The sequence below is a fragment of the Ammospiza nelsoni genome, chromosome 4, assembly GCF_027579445.1.
Source record: "Ammospiza nelsoni isolate bAmmNel1 chromosome 4, bAmmNel1.pri, whole genome shotgun sequence".
In the NCBI taxonomy this organism is placed as follows: Eukaryota; Metazoa; Chordata; class Aves; order Passeriformes; family Passerellidae; genus Ammospiza; species Ammospiza nelsoni.
The window spans coordinates 59,634,299-59,645,440 of NC_080636.1; positions in this window are offsets into that span (position 1 = coordinate 59,634,299).

Here is an 11,142-nt window from a genome sequence, read left to right on the forward strand (position 1 = left end):
GTATGAAAAGGTCTTGGATGATATTGGAGGTTTATGGTTGGCCTTTTGGGTGATTTTTTTCCAGTATCTGAGTCAATTTACTTCATAAGTGTCACAGAACCTCAGTGGCACACACACCTACAGGACACATAGCTGTTTACAGAAAGTCCATTTCAGCTCATACGGTGTGATAGAAGATGAATAGAGGCTTTCTGACACTCAAATTAAGGGAACTAAATGGAAATTGAGCATGAAAAGTGTTTAACAGTGCAGCGAAAGATAGGATTGCTAAAGAAAATAAATCTATTTTGTTACAAAATTGTAGCTTAGAATTGTAAGGTTTAAAAATGGTCACAGCTCTCTAATTATATCCTATTGTCCCTAATGCATGAATGAAAATGGAAAGAATGAGCATAATGCTTTGATCTGAAACAGTTGGTTTAAAGTAGTGTTCAGATGAATGAAAGCAACCACAATACATAGTTACTCTTTGTCATCATCTTAATTCATTATTTATATAGTCTATTATAAATTTATATAATCTACAGGGGATATTAGGGTGGCTTCTTTATCAGATGGTAATAAAAATACAGTGTATGAACAGTAAGCAGATTTTTGGAGGGGGATTGTGCTAATGGGGTTTATTTAGATCTTGATTAGTTTTGCTGTGTTGAGGGCTGTCAAACTTTGATTGTTTCAAGCCACAACAGTGACTTTTAATTTGATTTTTGTCCCTGAATTTTTGACTCCAAAATGTTGTCCCCAAATTTTAAAGAAACTCGTTCATTAATACTTAGATACACAGAAGTATACCTTAAAGTAAGAATTCTTTGCATCCGTATTGAAAAAAAATTATAAACAGATTAAAGTAAAATGAGATGGAAATTAGAAGAGAGTAGGTATGTAGCACATGATCTGCCATGATTTAGTGTCATCTTTACTTATTTTTCTATTGCATCCTGTCCTGTGGTGCTATTTTTCTGGACTCACTCACAGTGATATAAAGCTCTGTGGCCATTTCTTCAAAATTATAAACCCTTTCATGCACAGGTCAAAAAATTGATTTTCTTTTCATGTGTGTATAATTGTTGTTATCTGACACTAGGCTTGAAAATGTTTTCCAAAAGCTATTTTATTATTGAGGGCTGAATGTTACCAGGATATAGAGAAATCTTGTTTTACGCTTCCAAAATAGAAGATGCAAACTGAACTCTGGGAGAGGAAAAGCTCAAAATCTCAAGAGATAAATGGAAAAATATCCTCTTATCCCTATGTGAACAGATAGGGGGGGGAAAAAAAAAAAAGAAAGAAAACAGAATCATAAAGGAAAAGCTCTCTAAGATCAAGGAGTCCAACCATTAACCCAGCACTGCCAAGTCCACCACAAAGCTGTGTCTGAATGTGCCACATCGATACACCTTACTCATAGCTCCAGGGACGGTGACTGCACCATTTCCTTGGGCAGCCTGCTGCAATGCTTGAGAACCCTTTTGGTAAAGAAATTCTTCCTGATGCCTAATCTGAACCTGATCTGACATAACTTGAGGCCATTTCCTCTGGTCCTATCTCCTGCCACTTGGGAGAGGTGACCCACCCAAGTGATCCCACCTGGCTACAGCTTCCTTTCAGGCAGATTTAGATAGAGAGTGATAAGGTCACCCCTGTGCATCCTCTGCTCCAGACTAAACAAGCCCAATTTGCCTCAGTCACTCTTGATATGATGTGCTCAGCCCCTTCACTAGCTCCATTATCCTTTTCTAGGCACACAAAAACATGGCATCAACAAAAAGGAAGAGCCAATTCCCCTGAGACCCCCACTGTTAGAAAACAAATGGAGAGGAGTGCTTAGGTGAGTCCTTCAATGCAGGGAGCCTTAAGGATAAGGAGGAGAATAATGATTACAATTAGAGTTAAGATCCAACAGCAGAATGCAAAGGTTCAGTGTCAGATACACTATTTGCTAGTAAATTATTATTTTGTTTCTTTGCTGTGATGTAAAGGAAAGATCGTAAAGATTGATTAAAGTCCAGGCCAGTTTTATCAGTTCTGGGAATACAAGTGAAGAGATTTCTTTCTGCACAGATACTGTTGACTTCCTTGACTTGGACCAATTATGTCAAGTAAAACTGTGTTATACCACATGTGTCTCATCCCAGTTTTTTCTGTGACCTAAAAATATTTTGCTCACAAAGAACTTTGACTTTGAAGAAATAGAACTTATAATATGAGAAGAGGAAGTGCAATGTAGAGCGAGTCACAGATCCATTGAGACTGAAACCTTGATAACTGAGAGAAGAGAAAAAGTACTTTGATACTCATATGAAGCCTTGCAATTGAAACACTGGCTCACTTGAGTTATTCCTTTTATAAATTGAAGTGCACAATATGAAGTGACAATTTCCTCATGGGAAATAAGCAAGACCTTGGCCCTTTAACAAGATGTATTCAAAATATTGAGGTGCTGTTCTATCCATTACCTTCAAAAATATTTGCTATTTAAGATGTACCAGTTAATAAATCACAAATATCTTATTTTGGTGTTTGAAATGTGAGAAACCAACTTATGACAGTCTGATGACTTAATGAAAAATAATAAATCATGTATACCATATTTATTTTTTATAGTTGAGAGAAAGAGATAATTATCATGGCTGTAAAAATAATAGCTTTAACAGATTAGTTATTTATTTTTTCAGAACAGTTGCACAAGCTTTTACAAGCTTGATGTGTAAATGCTTTGGCAGGATTTTGCCTAGCTCTGAAAATGAGTTTGAATCCTGCACTAGAAGTGTTCCTTAGCTGTCCTTGCAGACGCATCATCCTTCTCCGTGAACAACCTTAATCACAACTTATTATTGATAGTATACAACATCTCATGCTATACTAAAGGAAATTACCAAGTGAAGACTTCACTAACTGGGACTTACTGCTCTGTAATGCTCTTTCTTCAGTAAGTGGAGTCCTCTATCCCCCTTCACCCTGTTCACAAAGGATATTTGTAGATATTACAGAATAGAAAACAATAGGAAACTATAGAAAAATGTATGTGTCAATGGCTGTTTAAATAATTAAGTCATTGGGAGAAATATATTCTGCTGTTTGATCTAATGGAGATTTTATCCTAGTGATTCTTGTGCAATAAGTACTTTGCAGCCTAGACAAATTACAAGATAATTAAGCTCCTGCATGTGTTGTGAAAATAAGGCTGAGGTCTGTGGTAACCTGGTCACTATCTGCTGTAACAGAAATAGGAGGGACTTTCCAATGAAGCAGGCAATCATGTATGAGTATGTCAGGGTACCCACCATCGGAAAATTCTGTTATTTTAATTACTAATTTAAGTAACGTAATTTCAGAATTGGTAGGTTTTTATTCTTCACGAGTATTCGGGGATTTTCTTATTGATCAATATAATCTCCAACTACTGAATGCAAGACAATGTCAAGTCATTGTAACTTCAGGTAGTGTGGATTATAAGAACACTCCTTTTGGCTTTCAGTGCTGAACAGTGAGCCATGCCCTGCAGGAAAACACACAAATATTACTATTTGTAGTGCAGAGTCAACAACGCATTGAAGAGCTTGAGGTGGCCCTGTAAGACAGTTATTTATACAGTCCACAATGGAGGAGGAAGAAGCAGCATTGTCCTGGCTGCCCTCAGTTATTCAGGTGCTCTTGGACAAAGAGACAGCCACACCAGTGTCCCTCCCAGCAGCTGGAGACACAGCAGTGAAGTTCACGGAAGCTAGTGAACTTGGCCAATGTAATTCAAAACCATAGGAATGAAACTAGGTGTTAGTCTAGCTAGTTAATTTCTAACTTTAGAGGCATGCCCTGGGATCCTTAAACTGATCTTCTCCACCTGAGTGCTCTGAAGCATTTAATAATGCTGCAAAGGTAAATGGGATTTTCCATGGTCTGCTTTTTTATCTTCAGGCAATGGACAGGATGTGTGATAGTTTAAGGATCAGCTGGAATGCCATTGTATCTTCACTGCTCAGTTGGTGAAACTCAGGTTTTTCTTCTTCTATCTCCTAAATTAAATTATATTAAAATGACTGGAACATGGACTTTTTCATGATATCCTAAGGCCTCATCTGCTTCTCTTACCCTACTCCTACCTTCTCTGTTTTTCTTTCTTAATGGTTACATAAGAGTTGTATTTAAGATAATTTGCATCAGTGCTGAAACAGTTTACAACAAAACAGTTTTTCCATCCCTCATATAAATCAGCTTTGTTTTTTTTTCATCTAATCTTTATATCTGTCATGAGCTGCTTTCACAGTATGTACTTTTGTTCAAATCTCAAAACCATGGACTTGCAAATGACTGCATTAGCAATCTAGTCTAAATTGAATCCATGTGTGTTGTTAAAGCCCCATGATACAAAAGAACTGCCAGGAACCTGCAAACAGTTTCATTTTATTAATGTAATATTGCAAAAGTAGTCCAATGACTGCGATGGGAAAAATAATTGCAAACCAGAAAATGTTAGATTCAGAAAACTTTTCTAGTTTTTCTGCAGTGTTCACTTGGAGCTTACTGTCTCTGCCAAATGTGATTTTTGGTAATATACTATTTAAAATGTTACTTCTACCAGACCCCAAAATGCAAGAACAGTACGATTATAAAAATTTCTTGCATTTAAAGCACCAATTTCTCACACAGAATGTTTGGCTGCCTTGTTGATGTTGCATATAAATAAAGCAAATAATGGCTGTCTAGCCCTCGTGGTTTTATAAAAATGGAATGGAATTAGTTCTTTAGCATTAATTTATCTATGATGTTCACAGACCACTTGAATACCATGCAAAGAGCTACAGAAAAATTGGTCATCACTGATTTTACTTGTATTTGCTGCAGTGTGACATTGAGAGACAGCTGCTGTTGTCAGTATAAATTCTTGTTTCTAATGCTCTATCCCCAAATCAGGAGCACTTCCTTTTGTTGTGTAAGAAGTATTTGTCTGAATGGAAAAGTATTTATTCTGTACAAACTTGATTTTAAAGCATCTTCATGGAAAAGGAGGAGGCAAATTGAACTACTTTTGTCTTCTGAGGTAGAAAATAGAATATAAATATGTCAGTTTACATACTTTTTCTATCTGGTTATTCACTTTTTCTCCCAAAACAGATACTTCATTCTATTTGAAGTGCCTTTGTTGTAACTTTCCTTCATGATAGCAGGAATGTAAGTCAATAAACAGAGACTATTAAAGACTTAGTATTCATTAGAGAGATTACAACATTGGAGTATATTTCTCTAAGCTGAAATCAACTATGCTAGTAATATACATGCATTTCTGCCAGGATAAACTGCTATCCAAGATCACAATTTCAAAGAAAATTATTGGTTCATAATTAGACAGTTGATATTTGGAGGTTTTAGTTGTTCAGTGGTTAGACCTTTGTGTCCTGTATGTTAAAATGCCCATGTACATTTGGTGTTGTGTGCCAGGGTGCGTTTGTCAACAAGAGATAGATTGCTTAAAAGATTGTTTGGCTTTAGGTGGTAAATTTCCAAGCATTCAGAAGAAGTGCTTGTTTTTAAATATCTGGGCTTCTTTGCCTTGGAATTTGCTGGAAGAATGAACCGCGCAATAACCACTGACCTGCTAGGAGTTGTATGTGAGGGCTTTACCTAAATGGCTGCGCTCCGAGCATATAAATGTGACCTTTCCACAATGGAGTATATGGAATTTCTAAGTGGATGATATTGTCTCTTTGCTTGCAAGCACTTCACAGTGCTTCAGTTTTATTCAGTTTTCTGTGTTTACTATCATGGGAACTGTAGATAGTTAGAGAGGCTTCTTAGGCTTATCAACGAGAGATATCTGAAAGGTGGCGGAATTAGGTGACCCAAGAAGGTGATTAGACCTTTTTGCAGAAAATACCTGTAATTTATGGTGCAAAGTAAAGAAAAATTGCTTTTTTCTTCACTGTGTGTTTACAGAGTGTGTTTTTATTAGTCTTCCTTCAAAGGTATTTAAAGGCATGAGTCTGTGAGCAAAAAAAACAGGCTAGCTTCCCCCTATAAGAATAGATTCAAAGAAGAAACAAATCTTAATTGGACTTTGGAACTACTAATACAGGGCTGTGTCTTTTCCTGTTTGATGGGGGTGGTTTTTTGTATATGTAGGTTTTTGTTTGGTGCTTTATTTTTTTCCCCCTTCATTTCCTAGGAAACAAGCCCAGAACTCAGGCAGACTTAAAAACTTAAAAGCAAAACAAAGTGTATGAAATGGTATAGAATATGACATTTTAGTTAATGCAAACCAAATAAAACCTATTTGCACTGCTCAGATGTGTCAATTGAATTTAAAGAAGAGAACAAACCTAAAGACATCTTGGACTTTGATTTGAATAGTATCTTAGTAACTGTTTGCACACTTTTACTCTCAATTTTTATCACATAAGGACAGGACTAATGGATTCCTATCAAGACCAATTATTAAGTGCTTGGTTTGTATAACTAAATATTCCTAGAAGGTGAGACTTGCTGTGTGCATTAATACTGAAGGCAAAGCAAAACTGTATTCTGGTACCATGCAACAGTTTTCTTTTGCTGCTGGGCAGAACTGAAGGTGAAACTTGCATTTTTTTGGGCATTGATGTAAGTGACATTTCACTTTGAGGGCCTGATCCAGCTTCTGTAATGGACTGACTGTAGCAGAGTGAAGACTCTTGGTCAGGCACAAGAAGCATGAACTGGTTGTGTACATGATTGTGATTAGATTTATTGCTAATATGGTGCCTAAACATTGTCAGTGCAGTATATAACACTATAAGAGTTAAAAGGCTATAATATAGGGCAGGTTTAGCTGGAAATTTCCAGGTTTACAGCCTTTGGCCTTGCAGAATGAACAATTATGAAGCAACAAAGCACCTATGGAGCCACGTTAGGATTTTATTTCTGTATGTGATCAGATCTTTTGTGCTTTTCCTCACTTATCTAGAAGGGGGTGTTCCCTGTCTTCAGGGTGGACATAGCCTGAAGGCAGCCCTGCCAGAGGGAGGGATCCAGAGGGAAGCTGCCTGCAAACTCAGGAGCACAGTTTGCCCCACTGGCCCAGTCTGCAGCAGCATTTCACACCATTTTGAAGGCCAATGTGCACCAAAGTCAATTGAAATCCCTCCAAGCTCCCCATCTCTGGAATGCATTAATTATGTGAGCATCCAGACAGTTTCTCCTGCAAATCTCACCTATCTTTTGTCATAGATGCAGTCACATTGACATGAACTCCACTGAGAGCAGGAGTGAGCTGTGCCAGAGTGGTGTTCCTTGACAACTGTGGGAGTTGGATAGACATACTCTTTCAGTAGCACACTGTGAAAACCTGTCAGACCATCATATTCCCAGATAAGTGGCTTCTCAGAAATTTCAGGAATGTAATTAAAATTTACTAAGCATTTGTAGAACTTAGTTCAAGAAAGTAAATTTTGTTTGCAGATCAAAGTTGAGACAAGATTTAGCATGGAGTTGGTTTAACTCCAAGCAGGAAAATGAAGAGGTAGGTCAAAAGACTTAGGACCAAAACTCAGATTAAAACACTGGAAGTCAATGGTTTAGCTTAAGGATCATGGAAGGTAACATAATGAAAAGGTTGCACTGGGACAGGGAAGACATTTATCTCTCCTGCTGTCTAGTCTCTGATAATGTCTGGGGAGGAAAATGCAAATACTTGAAGGAGAGCATAAGGCTGTTGAGGCAAGTGCATAGTAATACTTCATTAGTTTCCCAGCCTCAAACCATTTATAATTTGGAAAATTACTGGGCTAGAAGAGTTTCTGTGCAGTTTTTTAACCCTCAATATATTTCTTTCATGAAGGTACCCAGACTGTTCTTGAACTTAGTAACTTGCAGCTTTCTGTGGCCAAGAATTGTACAGCTTTGTGACAAGCTTTGAGATGAACCAACTACTTTCAGGTTTTTCAGAATTTTTCACATAGTAATTTTAATTTGGAATGATTTAGCTCTTCTACTAGAAAAGGTGGTGGTCTCTGTAGACCTTTTCCCTCCATGTCATTCTTGTTTTAGTAGTTAGTTGCTGCACATCCATCTCTTTATCCAGAATAATAAGTCTGTACCTATCCATTCATAGAATTCAGGTTGGAAGAATTTCAGGAGGTCTTCAAGTCTAACTCCATTCCTCTGTGTATAATCCATCCAGTTTTGCCAGGGCCTGTGTAGAGAGAGGATTACACTGCACTGTCCTTGAGATGCAAATTTGCTATGAGTTTATAGCATATTATAATTAAATGTTCTTCTATTTGGTTTTTTTTTTGTTTTGTTTTTTCCTTGGACTTGTACCTTTCTTCATTTAAAAAAAAAAAATCAGCATCTTTAAATTGCAGGACATGTAGGAAGATATTTTATATACAATAAAATTTGGTTTGTGAGAAGAAGTCATGTATGTAAACTCTTTCCGGTTAAAATACTGCTACTTTTTGAAAATCTGAATGTGGAAAATACAATATATTTAACTTGAGAGCTCATTATATAAATGGGGTTCCATAAGAAAAGTTCCGTCTTTCCACTATTAATATTCATAATGATGACATAAGATTAAGAGACATAAGATTAAGGCCCTAATCTTAACACGATATTAAAGAAAGAAGTTGATGGAGGAAACATATTACAGAAAAACTCTTTCTTGATTACTTTTAAAACTGGGAGAAAGGGTAAAACTGCAGCATTTTGCAGTCAACAGCACAGCATCTGTCTAAACTGTGGAATTCATTATTCAGCCAAGATTGTTTTTGTATGTTTTGTGAACAGCAACCTTACAACCAGAGCTGATAAAATCTGAAGTTGCATCCTAGGAAGCTGTGGCGTACATCTCTGATGCAGCCCTGTTATGGTGGAATATTGGTAGCAATGCATTTTGTTGGTGCATCTGATGATGCGGTTCATGAGCAGGCACCGAGAAGGACCCAAAGCTTCAGGCTATCAAAGGGAATAAACTAAACAAAGACACATTCTTCATCAAAGAATATGTAGAGCTGAGGCAGTACATCACACAGACTGTCATATCAGACTAAACATTCCCCTGGCTAAGGGCAAGCAAAGCTTTCATGTCAGGTGAGGTGTGACAACAACATAAAGCCCATTACACATTCATCCTTTCACACCACTTCTTGAAAGAGCAAAAAACACCTTTTCAATCTGTAGAATTCTGTCTGAATATTCTTCATCTTGGTCATTGCTGGGTATTGTCAAATGCTGTCTAACTTCATGCACCACATTTGGGCTTATCTTTAATGTCATACACACATCCCTCTGAATACTAACATGGTATCATTGGTGGCAGTGCTTAGATATGACTGCCCAGCTGCTGATCACCAGAAAAATAAGCAAAGGAACCCTGCCTACTGCGTTAGAAGTGGTGGTGAAACCTTAGCTTAATTATTGTTTCTAACTTTCCATCTTCGTGGAATTTGTGGCCAAGGGAATGAAGTCTAGAAAATTTCACTGACAAAATGTTAGAAAGCTTAGGACTTTATAAGGTTTGGAGAAATCTTGAAGACAATGGATTCTAGGATGCAAAGAAAGCAGAGGAGGTGAGGTGACAATTTTCAAGCAGGTTTGAATTAGCTGCAGTGACAGAATGAATTAAGTATTTTCCATATTCTCCTATGCATCAAGCTGATTGGCATATAACAAAGATGGGCTGTCATATGCTGGGAGAAGCCTTGAAGCACCTGGAAGGAAGGCTTGAGCAATCTATATCACTAGAGGTTTTAGAAAGAGATTGCAGAAACAGTTTAGAAGTATTGCAGAAACAGTATAGCTGCTGCTGCCTTGCTTTCAGTCATAAGGAGACTGAATCTGCTGCAATGCACAAGCCAATGTTGGTATTCAATGGAAAAACAACCTGAAGATAATGTGAAAATGAGCTATAGAAGAAGATTGACAGTCTTGAGAAAATGTACTAATGGGCTACTTTAATCTAACAGAAGCATCATAATAAGAACTAATGACTAGAAGCAGAAGATGCATAAACTCAAATTAAAAATAAGACAGATTTTTATGCTGAGAGTGATTAACCTTTGGAAAAAAACTGCCAAGGGGAACTGTGAATTGTGTATTTCCTGAAGATTTGAAATTAATACCAAATGTTCTTTCTGACAGTTAGGCTCCAGTTAGGCTTAGTAACAGTCCACAAATAGCCCAATCTTTTTTTTTTTTTTTTTTTGCTTTCTTCGGAAGTGGAATTGATGAGTTTTTTTGCTTTGGGGAGTTGGTTTGTTTTGGTTTATTTTCAACATAGTAAAGTTTTATTTCTTCCACCTTGCTACAACCAGTGTAACACCTGCTGACCTTCCTTTTGGATTCCAATCATCAGTGCCTGTTTTAAATAGACAGTGTAACCAATGTGTCATGGAAAACAGTAGTTCAGAGTTTGGATGTGGGAGGCTCAAAATGAGATCATAAATTCTTTGTTATTCTGTTTACTGCAGTAAAATCTTAGTTATTCATATGCTACAGGAAAAATTGGCAAAATTTTTATTGGTAAAACACTGGAAACTGGGTTAGATGTGGCCTTAAAGATTGTGAATATATTAATTGATATACAACTACTACTACTAGCAGATGGTAATGGTGGGCTTATTTCTGTTTAGGAGTTTGTGCCTTGCCTGACTTGATTCTATTATTAATCAATTTCTTAAATAACATATAAGTAATAAAATGTGTATTTTTCTTCTTTTATGATATTTTGATTTTTATATTTAAAATTCACCTGTATATTGCACTATAAATTTTATGTTCAGTGTCATTATTCAGTGTTAAATCCAACATCCTGTGCAACATTAAATTCAGTGCTCTAACCCCAACTATAGCACACAGAGCACTGCAGTCAGCCTCATGGGATCATACACTCACATTACCAGGCTCTTGTAAACCCTTTGACTGTCTTTAAGTCTGTAGTCAAAATAACCAAGGTCTTTTTGCAGTTTTCCCATGTCCTTTTGTATGCATAAGAATATAGCAGTATTTTTCAAGTATAAAAGTTTAGTAGAAGGAGAAAACCAAAAAGATTAGAGGGAGAAAAAAATCCATCTTCCCTTACTTGACATTTTGTTATTAGGAGAATTCAGCGACAAATAATTAGTATAGGATTCTTTGCCTGCTTAGACTGTTTATTTACTCCCTACTTAATAT